This window comes from Fistularia commersonii, chromosome 3 (assembly GCF_037954325.1).
Source record: "Fistularia commersonii isolate RoL2024-O1a breed Wild chromosome 3, RoL_Fcom_v1.0, whole genome shotgun sequence".
In the NCBI taxonomy this organism is placed as follows: Eukaryota; Metazoa; Chordata; class Actinopteri; order Syngnathiformes; family Fistulariidae; genus Fistularia; species Fistularia commersonii.
This window is the reverse complement of record NC_141286.1, coordinates 13,290,385-13,302,891: the sequence shown is the minus strand read 5'-3', so window position 1 is coordinate 13,302,891 and position 12,507 is coordinate 13,290,385. Positions and strand designations below refer to the sequence as shown.

Here is a 12,507-nt window from a genome sequence, read left to right as displayed (position 1 = left end):
ACGTGCTGTAAGGTACCAGACTGTTCATATTGGTGTCTGTTTGTCTTTTTGTGTGTATGTGTTTAGAAAGGGAGACAGGACGACATTGGGACTTCATCTGGCTCTCTTAAAGCCCCTCCTTTGATGATGAGGTACTGGTTACAGCCATTCAGATTGGAATGGGAAGTTCAAAGAAGGTTAAAAAAATAAGCCTAAATAGAAAGATGCACTGATAGAAACACTTCAACATAAACTTTACCACAATGAAAGGAACCGTGAGATAAATGAGAAACTGCCTAATAAATCTTGTCTTGCTAATGTGTGTTTTAATGCTCTTAGCTCAACCCGTTCTCTAACTAGGTCATTAAGTCGCCTACCAAATACAGTCCTAGATAATCCTTTAGAATTAAAGTGTGTCTGCATATTCATGCCGAATATTCAATACAGAGTAAATTTAGCTGTGACACACTGCTGCTCATATCGCATCGGCGTGTACTCTGTCAAACCCAGAGATCACTCACGTTCGTCAGTGAAGATTACTTTTAAAAAAGGGGGAAGCCTTTTTTGTTTACTTCAGGAAATGGAAATATTATATTTGAAAATGATTTAAATAGTGCCGCAGTTTGAGCAAGAGGGTCTCTAGTTTGATCACAGTGGCCAGTGGTTCCTTTTTGCGCGTTTACCCCTTCCTCACAAAGGTTTCATTCAGTTCTCTCTTGCCAATTTTCAATCGATATGATATGTTCTCGATTAATATGTTAAGAAAGCTTGTTAAGTCATGTCAAAAAAAGCATTAAAAAAGCAGCTAACTCAAAGGAGTTACAGCAGAGTTTACTGGTGTCAGTCATAAGCCAAGTCAGATTTTATTTCTATGGTGCCCAATCACAACTCGGTTGTCTAGTGACCCTTTCCATGGAGGTTCTGGAGCACACTCGCTAAAATGACAGAAATCCAACATTTACTCATGAACAAGCCCTTGGTGAGGAAAATCAGACTTTTACAGATCCAAGCCTTCAGCCTTGACTGGTTGGTCATGAGAAGAGAGAGAGAGTGAGAGAGAAAGTGAGTGTTAATTACAAATAATGACAGTGGCGCCAACAATTCCATGGAAATGGCTGATATATTAATACCGTTAATATTCATAATAAACAATGGTGAACGCCCCCTGCAGAATTCTAAGCTACGCCCCCTGTGAAATTAAACCGCTGAAGGACAAAAAAGGAGACATAAAACACTCTTTTGTTATGATTTAAATAGAAATATAATTGAAGTGAAGTGACATATGGTTTGTTTAACTTAAAGAAACTGTACAGTCTAGGACTCACAGATAAACTAGTTTATAAAAAGTGGTCCTGACACCAAAAAGACAACAGTCAGCAGTTCATTTAGTGACCTCAGAATGAGACAAATGACTTTGGACAGTGTGTGTGTGTGTGTGTGTGTGTGTGTGTGTGTGTGTGTGTATGTGTGTGAGTGAGTGTATGTGGTGTTTGCGTTGAAACCTCTGGCATCATCTTTACAAATTTGATCCAGCATACATGATCAAATATATCGAGATGTGAGAATTGACGCGACTTTTGTCCCCATTTTTGTTTGCTGATTGTCTAACTGAAAATCTGCAGCAGAATAAAGAGGATGTTAGCTTATAAGTTACTAAAAGTTGTATCAACACCTTAACACACAGCAGGGTAATGTATACTTGTCCAGTCCTGTGCATGTAAGTGCGTGCTTATTCTATTGTTCAACTGCTTTTAAAAGTCCTGATTTATGAAAAGCAACTGGTTACATATATCATTGCAAGGTACAAATCTGAAAGCCCAAATACAATTAAACAGTGTGCCATATGAATTTAGCAATAATATTTTTCAGTAGATTAAAGATGGCACGGCTACAGTAAGAAGGTCGCGATTGAGATAAACAAACAAAACACAATACTTTGCTTTCATGAACAAAGAAACTGAAAAGAAAAAGCAATCACAAATTGATATATCTATCTTTAAGATCAAAAATGTGTCTGAGAAGGATCGACTGAAATTGGTGATATGGAGCTTCTGCCGGAGACTCACACATCAAATCTAACTAGCTACAATTTGAGGTATCGGCTGTGTAATACACAGCCGTAATACTGCTAATATACTGCTAATACTGTAATACTGCTATAACAAACCTGGGTATGATAATCTTTACATCATGAGCAATAAGTCCCTGTTATTTCATGCAATAGTAAACTCTGCGCTGTAAGTGAGTTTCACCGGAAGCCTTGAAATACCTATTATCTATAGAAATTCCCATCCAGTCATGATTTGAGTAACTGCTGTGTTCGCGCTCAGCAATCATGGTGAGCGTAGAGTGTTTGACGGTGCTCTCAGCCCTGTGCAGGAAAGGTGTGGGTGCAGCTGCTTCCTCCACTACCTGGAACTTTAATTGATGCATTAATCACTGGATTGGTCACAGAATAAAGACACCTGCTCCCCCCACCTGGGCCAGCCTCAGATGGGACCCCACGTTCACATTTAAATCCACCGTTGTCAATTCCAAAGGCTGGCGACTTTGGTGGCAGGATGATATCCGGCCTGGCAGGCAAGCAGGGGACGCTCAAACTCGCAATTTAGAATTAAAATGTCGGAATTAGAGCGACGGGTACGTGACAAAAACACACACACACACACACACACAGGAAAATCTGCTAAAAGCAGCTTTTCTTCCGTGAGTGTGGTGATACAAAAAGTGTGTGATACACACACAAAACAACGCAAACAACCCCTCCCTCTTTTTCATAGTTAAACAATAGGATGTGATGGAGAGCAGGTTGTGTCTCCATCATCAGGCTTGGCTATTAGACTGAGAAAGTAGAATAAATTAATTGTAAAAAATCTAAATCCAAAATAAGGAGAGGGATGTCAGAGCAACTTAAAGACTGAACATGAAATAAAAACAAACACAATGAAAAAAGATAATAAAATGTAAAGCATAAAGGTGGATGTTGGAGGTGGAAGAATTCTAATGGGAAATAAAAGGGAAAAAATGAGTTGAAAGGAGATTAAGAATTACAAAAAATAAAAGTAAAATATGGAAAATAGCATGGAAGTCAGTGAAGTGTATAAAATGACAATGAATATTACATTTTAAACAGTTAAACTAATAAAATACAAAAAGAGCGACTGGAATGAGTGAAACTTTGAGTAGTGCTGTGTTATAATTGAATTTAAAGCGAAATCATAAAGCTAATCACCAAAATGAGTAAAACAAGTCATAAGAGGTGGAACACTTAAAGGTAGGTATGGAAATTATTAAATACCAAAAGACAGATCCATGAACATGAATACAACTTGAGCAAAGAAATAGAATATTGAAAAATGTAAAAAATTAAAGCTATAAATGAAAGGAGCTGCTCTGGTCATTAAAACTAAACATAATTTCCATAAGTTTAGCAATGGAATATAAATAAAAAGTTTGAAGTGACATAAAATGATAGCTAAGTAGAAAAAAAATTAAGTAATACGAAGGATGATAAATGCAGCCTCAGGGCGGCACTGGCCCGTGTCCCCCCAAGCCTCCCTTGGGGGGGCACGGAGCAGTGTCTCCCTGTGCCGGTCCCAAGCCTGGAAAAGTGCAGAGGGTTGCGTCAGGAAGGGCATCCGGCGTAAAACTTTTGCCAAAACCAAACATGCGAGTCAACCATAACCATATTGTACCGGATCAGTCGTGGCCCTGGTTAACAACGACCACTATCGGTACTGATGACCTACAGGGTACTAATGGAAATTGGGCTACTGTGGGTCGAAGAACAAGAACAAGAAGAAGAGGAGGAGTGTGTGCTCGGAAGCTAAGACAGAGGAGGAAAGGAAAGAGCCTGGGATTAGAGTAGGGACTTTGAATATCGGGACTATGACAGGAAAAGGTAGAGAGCTGGTCAACATGATGCAGAGAAGGAAGGTGGATATACTGTGTGTCCAGGAGACCAGGTTTAAAGGTAGTAAGGCTAGAAGCTTAGGAGCAGGCTTTAAGTTGTACTATTATGGTACTGACAAGAAGAGAAATGGAGTAGGAGTTATCTTGAAGGAGTAGTTTTTTTAGGAACGTCCTAGAGGTGAAAAGAATGTCAGATATACTTGTGAGTCTGAAACTGGAAATTGAAGGTGTGATGCTCAATGTTGTTAGTGGCTATAATAATAAGAGAATAACAACAACTTTATACATCCTGAAGGAAATGGTTGTATGCCCCACAGGTGGGATGTGAATTTAAAGAGAAGGAGAAGTTCTGGAATGAATTAGTTGAAGTGATCCAGAATATTCCCAGAAATGAGAGAGCGGTAATTGTTGCAGACTTCAATGGACATGTTGGTGAAGGCAATAGAGGGGATGAAGAAGTGATGGGTAGATTTGGTATACAGGATAAGAATGCAGAGGGACAGATGGTGGTAGATTTTGCAAAAAGGATGGAAATGGCTGTAGTGAACACCTTCTTCCAGAAAAAAACAGGAACATAGGGTAACTTATAAGAGCGGAGGTAGGAGCACAAAGGTAGACTACATCTTGTATAGACGAGGTAACCTGAAAGAGATCAGTGACTACAAAGTAGTTGTAGGTGAGAATGTAGCTAGACAGCATAGGATGGTGGTTTGTAGGATGACTCTGGCGACAAGGAAGATCAAGAGGACAAAGGCAGAGCGCAGGACAAAGTGGTGGAAGCTGAAAAGGGAGGAGTGTTGCATGGAAAGGGTCTGGGTGGTCAGGGTGAGCTTCCAGATGATTGGACAACTACAGCTACTGTTATCAGGTAGATAGGTAGAAGAGTACTTGGTGTGTCATCAGGAAGGAAAGTAGAGAAGGAGACTTGGTGGTGGGATGAGGAAGTGCAGGAGTATATACAGAGAAAGCGGTTAGCAAAGAAGAAGTGGGATACTGAGAGGACTGAAGAGAACAGACAGGAGTTCAGGGAAATACGGCGAAAGGTAAAGATAGGGGTAGCAAAGGCAAAACAAAGGGCGTACGATGACTTGCATGCTCGGTTGGATAGTAAGGAGGGTGAGAATGATCTGTACAGGTTGGCGAAACAGAGAGATAAAGATGGAAAGGATGTACAACAGGTCCGGGTGATTAGGGACAGAGAGGGAAATGTACTGACAGATACTAGAAGAGTGATGGGAAGATAGAAAGAGTACTTTGAAGAGCTGATGAATGTGGAAAATGAAAGAGAGGCAAGGGTAGAGGAGGTGACTATTGTAGACCACAAAGTAGCAGAGATTAGTCAAAGTGAAGTGAGGAAGGCATTGAAGAGGGTGAAGAGTGGAAAAGCAGTTGGTCCTGATGATATACCTGTGGAGGTGTGGAAGTGTCTAAGAGAGGCAGTGGCAGATTTTCTAACTAAATTATTCAACAGGATCTGAGAGAGTGAGAAGATACCTGAAGAATGGAGGCAAAGTGTGATGGTGCCTATTTTTAAGAATAAAGGGGATGTGCAGAATTGCAGCAACTATAGGGGGATAAAGTCGATGAGCCATACAATGAGGTTATGGGAAAGAGTAGTGGAAAGTAGACTGAGAGCAGAAGTCAGCATTTGTGAACAGCAGTATGGCTTCATGCCTAGAAAGAGTACTACAGATGCAGTATATGCGTTGAGAATGCTAATAGAGAAGTACAGAGAAGGCCAGAGGGAGCATTGTGTTTTTGTAGACCTAGAAAAAACATATGACAGGGTGCCAAGAGAGGAGCTCTAGTATTGTATGAGGAAGTCTGGAATGGCAGAGAAGTATGTTAAACTGGTGCAGGACATGTATGCTAGCTGTGAGACATTGGTACGGTGTGCTGTAGGGGTAACAGAGAAGTTCAAGGTGGAGGTGGGACTCCATCAGGGATCAGCTCTGAGCCCCCTCTTATTCGCAATGGTGATGGACAGGCTGACAGATGAGGTTAGACAGGAATCCCCATGGACCATGATGCTTGCGGATGACATTGTGATCTGTAGTGAGAGCAGAAAGCAGGTAGAGGAAAATCTAGAGAGGTGGAGGTATGCTCTGGAAAGGAGGGGAATGAAAGTTAGTCGCAGCAAGACAGAATATATGTGTGTGAATGAGAAGAACTCGGATGGAACGGTGAGGCTACAGGGAGTAGAGATCAAAAAGCTGGAGGATTTCAGGTACTTGGGGTCAACAGTCAAGAGCAACGGAGAGTGTGGAAAAGAGGTGAAGAGACGGGTCCAAGCAGGTTGGAATGGGTGGAGAAAAGTGTCAGGGGTACTATGTGATAAAAGACTATCGGCCAGAATAAAAGGAAAGGTTTACAAGACAGTGGTGAGACCAGCGATGCTGTGTGGCCTAGAAACTGTTACAATGACCAAAAGACAGGAGGCAGAACTAGAGGTAGCAGAGATGAAGATGTTGAGGTTCTCTTTGGGAGTGACCAGGATGGATAGGATCAGGAATGAGTCTATCAGAGGAACAGCACATGTTAGATGTTTTGGAGAGAAGGTCAGCGAGGCCAGGCTGAGATGGTTTGGTCATGAATTAGAGCTGCCAGGCAAGAGGTCTCGAGGAAGACCAAAGAGAATATTTATGGACGTAGTGAGAGAGGATATGAAGGTAGTTGGTGTGAGAGAGGAGGATACGGGGAATAGGGTTAGATGGAGAAAGTTGATTTGCTGTGGCGATCCCTAAAGGGAAAAGCCAAAAGAAGAAGACGTAAAATGATAATATGTGTCATAAGATAGTTATTATAATTTAATAAAGAAACAGGTGGCTTTTATCAAGTGAAAGTGAAAAACAAGTAGTGAAGTCAAAAAGTGAAGGTTGAGTCAAGGACAAAATAATTCCTGATTAGATGTATAAAGTCATATAAAACTCCAGACATAATAATTACGGTGACGAAACTCAAAAAGTATATTTGGAAAAGATATAGAAATCCAGAGCGGAAAGATAGTGGAGGTAGGAATCAACATTTCATTATTTCAGACAGACTGGAAATCATTAAAGAGGGAGATAATGGTAAGGACTTCCATTTTACAAAAATGGAAATATATTCACTCCAAAGAGTTAAATTGTATGAATGATGTACGAAAGGTAAGATAGTAAAAACAAGAACTTTAAAAAGAGCCAACAAACATATAGAAAAAAAAAAAACATCATAAGAACTTTTTAGATGACTTATGTGGTCAAAAGTTAGTAATCATTTTAATTATATTTTTGGAGCTTTATTTTGGTGGGTATCCAATACCTCGGCCTGTTGATTTGGAGCAACATCAGTTATTACATGAGCAAATTTGATCCGGAAGCAGGATCATTAATCTCAGGGCAATAACTCTGAACCTTCTTGTCCCGCTGACCTTTTCCCCTCACAGAGAGAACAAGGAACACGCAGTACATTCCAATGTCGTCATTGTAACGTCTCTGCTTTTCATCCCTGAGAAAAAAAATTAGGCCATTGTTACGTTCAGGTCACATGGAAATACATTCTGGATCAAGTTGATAGTTAAAAGCACTGGATGTGCTTTGTTCACATGCTGGATTCGATGCCAGGTTTCTGTCTTTTTACAATGGTGGTCGGTCTCTACAGAACATATGAGTCCTGTCTGCAGCTGTTGCTGCCCAATCGCAGATCAGAACGAAGGTATTGGTGGCTGGGAGTCGAAGCTGTGTCTCCTTATGACTCAAATATATACATATATATATGTTACAGTTGTTATGAGAGGATGTGATATCACTTAAGTTAAATCTCTGATCCACTTGACTTTTCACATTCACCAGCCGAGATTGTTTGTGTGTGGTCTGTTGTGTGTCCTTCTACTGGTGGTCTGTAGACCACCAGTAGAACAAGATGTTGTTGTGCCCAGCACTATGTGCTGTCAACTTTATATTACATGTGTTTTCCACTTGACATTTTATGTCTTATACCTGATATGATGTGTGTTTAACTTAGCATTACATGTGTTCCAGATAACATAACAGTGTCTTCCACTTTACATTAAATATGTTAAATCTGGTATTACATATCTATTCCACTAGATGTTATATGTGCTACAACTGATATTCCTTGTTTGTGCCACTTGGCATCACTTGTGTTACATAGTATATTACATGTATTCCATATGATATTGTATGTGTTATTTCTTACACTACCCATATGCCCACTTAAAATTATGTGTTGCACACATGATGTTATGTTTGCATCTGAGCATGTTCGATATGTGTTGCGTTTGATGCAACTTGTTTTTCACCTGATGTTGCACATGCTCCCAATGAAGAACATAATTTTAGCATTACATAACATTCCACATGAGACAGTGGCAATATGAGGCAGTCATCTGTCATTGTTTCAGACTGTGAGATAGTGTCTTTGATATTTTGATTAATATTGCAACAAATGAGCATTTTTAAAATCAGATTACATGGTTTGATGGCCATGCTGTCATCAGCATGCTGCCCCCACAACAATAAGGTACATGGTTTGATTGTGACCACATCCTTTCTCTTTGGAGTTTGAATGTTCTACTTTCCAAAGTCCAAAAAGAGCCAATATGTAAGTAAAAGACTCTTGAGTGAATGTTTTGTTGTCTCTGAATGTGATTGACAGATCATGGGTCAAGGATATACTCCACCTCTAACCCAACCTCAACTGGGATCTGCTCCAACCCGCTGTGACTCTGTGAGCAGGATAAACAATACAGACAAAAGATGACTGAATGACTGTCTTCTCATTGCAGATTAAAAAAAAAAGATTCCGCGAAAGAAAGCAATATATCACATGCTGCAATATATTTGAATTCACAGTAATATTACAGCTGATGGTTAAAATGGCATTGTGGTATAGATTTAAACCCCCAGTAATCCTCCACTGTAACATCCACCATTGCACAATGACCTTGCTCACTATAAGTGTCACTGGATCCTCAGTCTATTTCTCCCAGTTTGATACTACTGCCTTTTGCATTGTTCCTTTATCTCATCACTTTTACCCCTAAATAAATGAAAAAATAAATTAAAAATATCAGGAAGCGACTGTAGCCCACGGGTTCAAACTTTATAAAACCCTGGTGTCATGCACGCACATCAAGAAAAAAACAAATTACGTGTGAAATTATCAAGACTTGAGTTCACGGGGGATTTTATAATCAAGCACAGTCATTCATGCTTAAAGTTTGTTTTATTAACAAGTGACAGACAAGGTATTATCCCGACCTGATTAATATTGGGATTAATTTTCCTGATAAAGAACTGTATACTTCCACATCAGGTTCCACTTAACCCCCTTAATTTTTGTTGACTTTTTGAACTCTTTGGCTCTGTTAAGGCTGTCTCCAATCCAATGTGATTGGTATCCTAGAAATTTGAAACATTATCATTACTAGACACAAACCAAATGCATAGAATTAAACCTTACATAGCTATATGTTTTTTAATTTTAGCAAATAGGTATTCATGTATTAGAATTCTTGAACAGTAACATCAATGTCGACAGACACCGGTGTCAAAGATCAGTCTCTAACAACCCTTGCTAACTGACTATTTTAACTGATAATAAACATGAATTCACCCCCAAAAAATCATTGATAAATGTATATTAAATCATTAAAGAGTCTCTCAGAATTTAGAGATTAAATAATTATTTGGGGGACAATCTTCCTAATGACCTTGCAGTTTACATTCTTTTGCACATGTTACATTCTTCTTCTTCTTCTTTTCTTTTTCGGCTTTTCCCCTCAGGGGTTGCCACAGAGAATCAACCTTCTTCATCTAATCGTTAGATGAAGAAGGTTGATTCTCTGTGGTAACAGAGAATAGGGTTAGATTCTAACCCTATTCTCAGAAGGTGGATTGTGACCTGATGAAGCCACCAAAACCATTTCACCTTCAAAAAGCAGCAACTCAATTCTGTGGCCACCAAATCTGATCCCTTCAACGCCCTGCCTGTGCCTTGAAATTCTCTCCATAAAAGTTATGAACAGAATCGGTGGCAAAGGGCGGCTCTGGTGGCGTCCAACTCTCACAAGAAATGGGTCAGACTTACAACCGGCAATGTGGACCAAGCTCCAACACCGATCATACAGGAACTGATAAGTCCATATAACGGGGTACAGTAACCCAAACTCTGGGATCACCCCCATCAGGATTGCCCATGGGACACAGTCAAATACCTTATCCAGATCCACAACACACATGTAGACTGATTGAGCAAACTCCCATGTCCCCTTGAGTACTCTGCCAAGGACACAGAGGTGGTCCACCATTCAACGGTCAACAGTCACCAACAGTCAACCTGCCCCCCCCCGGCTCTGACAACCATTCAGCTCGCACTGCACCTGACCCCTCTGGCCCTTCCTGTTGGCGGTGAGCCCAGGAGATGAGGGACCCATGTCAATCCTTCAGGCATGCCCGGCCGAGCCCCATGGGGGAAGGCCTGGCCACCAGGTGCTTGCCATTGAGCCCCGAACCCCAGTCTCCAGGTGATCCATGTCTGGCCAAGGGAAAACTGGATCCAAGACACGTTGGATCCAGTTTGTATTCTTCATGGGTGGTCTTCTGAGCTGCGCTTCATCTGGTCCCTCACCTGGGTTCTGTTTGCCTTGGGTGACGCTTCTATGGGCACAAAGCCCCCAACAACATAGCTCCCAGGATCACTGGGATGTGCAAACCCCTCCACCATGGTAAGGTGGCGGCTCAAAGAGAGCGTTCAAAACACATACATAATGATAATCATATAAAATTATCATTTTTATTTTGAGTAACAATGCATGGGTGAAATACAGATCTTAACTGTATCCAGTTTGAAATGCTGTGTTAAATTGCTTATTGATGTTTGTAACACATTCATGTGGATTAAAATGTACCTACACTTGTCGAATAACAATTCTTTTTTTCAGCTGAAGCTTTAAATGCCGGCAAGAGCAGCCTAAGAATGTGGGTCTAGTTTTGGAATGAGCTCACCAAGCCCTACTTTGATCTCCCATGGCACATAAAGAAAAACACAAACTTGAACCTGCGTCTCCATTTTCTCAAGCCGCCGCTACATTTAAAATGCTAATATAAGACTAAACTGATTAATAATTAAACAATTACGGTCATGAATCAATAACTTCTGCACATATTTTTCATTAGTAAATTGCGCAGAGTAAACAAAGAAGCAGTATTACCAATTCAAATGCGGATGAAGGGTGGAGAGAAAAGGCGTTCTAATCGTCCTAACTTTGATGAAAAATAAACATTTGAGACAGTCACTCAAACAGCGACAACAATTTTCCAAAGTAGACCATGTTGTTGCTTTAGATACACTTAGCTGGTTGATTATTCAAGTAAACAGGCCTGGAACATTTTTAATGAAGAATCCATGATAAATCTGGTGAGTGTCGTCAATGTACAGAACATTTGGACAGATTTGATGCCCATCTGAGAGTCTTTAAAGTTGAACTGGTTTCCGTGGCAATCTGTCTCTCCCTTCAGGAGTAAACTTCCAAGGCGAAGTTTCATCAGGGGGTCCAGGAGAGAGAGATAGAGCGAGAGAGACCCTCTTATAAAGCTGCATTTTATCAGGAGTTGATGGTATAATCACTAAATAATCTGTGTTCCAGCACAGAGGGTCTTGTCTATGTTCTGGACCCTGACTTGACTCTTAAAGCTGCAGATGAGATGGTAATTTCAAATAAATTCTTGTTGATGTTACGTAATTGCCCTTCTTTTTAATCATGAATTATTGCCTACTTTGAATAAATGCATTGTTAATTCTATTCTCCTCTGATGGCAGTTCACTAACAACTGGAGTAATACTTTATTTCAATAAACTGGTCAAATAACTTTAGAGGGTCAATATTTTCTTGATGAGATATTCCTTCATGACTTCATCTGGTCAGATGTTCACAGCAGGTGAGATTGGGGGATTTCACCCTGGCTTTTGTATTCAGGAAGGCTACCATTGGCAGGAGGTTACTACTGTGAAGGAAACAACCTTAAACATGTCATAGAAGCCTTTATCCAGAGGCTGTTGACATATTTTTTTAACAAAAAGCAACATAATGATGAACGGCACGTGAACTAAGAAAGAAGCAAATGAAGAAAGGTCAGGAGGAGATCCACCTTGAGGATTGTGCCCTGTCATCCTGCTCATGCCCCTGGACACCCTTTACTATCTGTCTCGCATTCACAGCGCTGCTTTGAATGTGTGTTTATGTGTGTGTGTGTTTGTGTGTGTGTATGTTATCCATTACGGTCACAATGACACCAGCATGGATCATCCATGTTTGTCACTTCCTCCCCCTCTCCCGGAACACTGTTGTGGTAATAGCTGTGTGGCTGTGGCGTAAGAGCAGAGTGGTGAGAAACAAGGATAAAAGCATAAACAAATGTCTGATAAGAAATATGACACAACTATCAGGATGCAGAATAACGCGGCGCCCAGATTAATGATAAATTACGACGACCTGGGGTTGTTTACAGCACTCATTTTCCCGGCCGCACCTGCTCGTATTCTCCTGGCCTGGAGCAGCAACCTCCCAAACCCCACCCCCTTCCTTTTTCCATTTTCTCCCTTCATCTCTCCTTC

At 40.6% G+C, this 12,507-nt stretch overlaps 1 pseudogene; it reads left to right on the top strand.

The window, feature by feature from the left end:
* LOC147235576 (uncharacterized) overlaps positions 1-12,507 on the top strand; it is a 47,030-nt pseudogene that overhangs the window by 9,682 nt on the left and 24,841 nt on the right.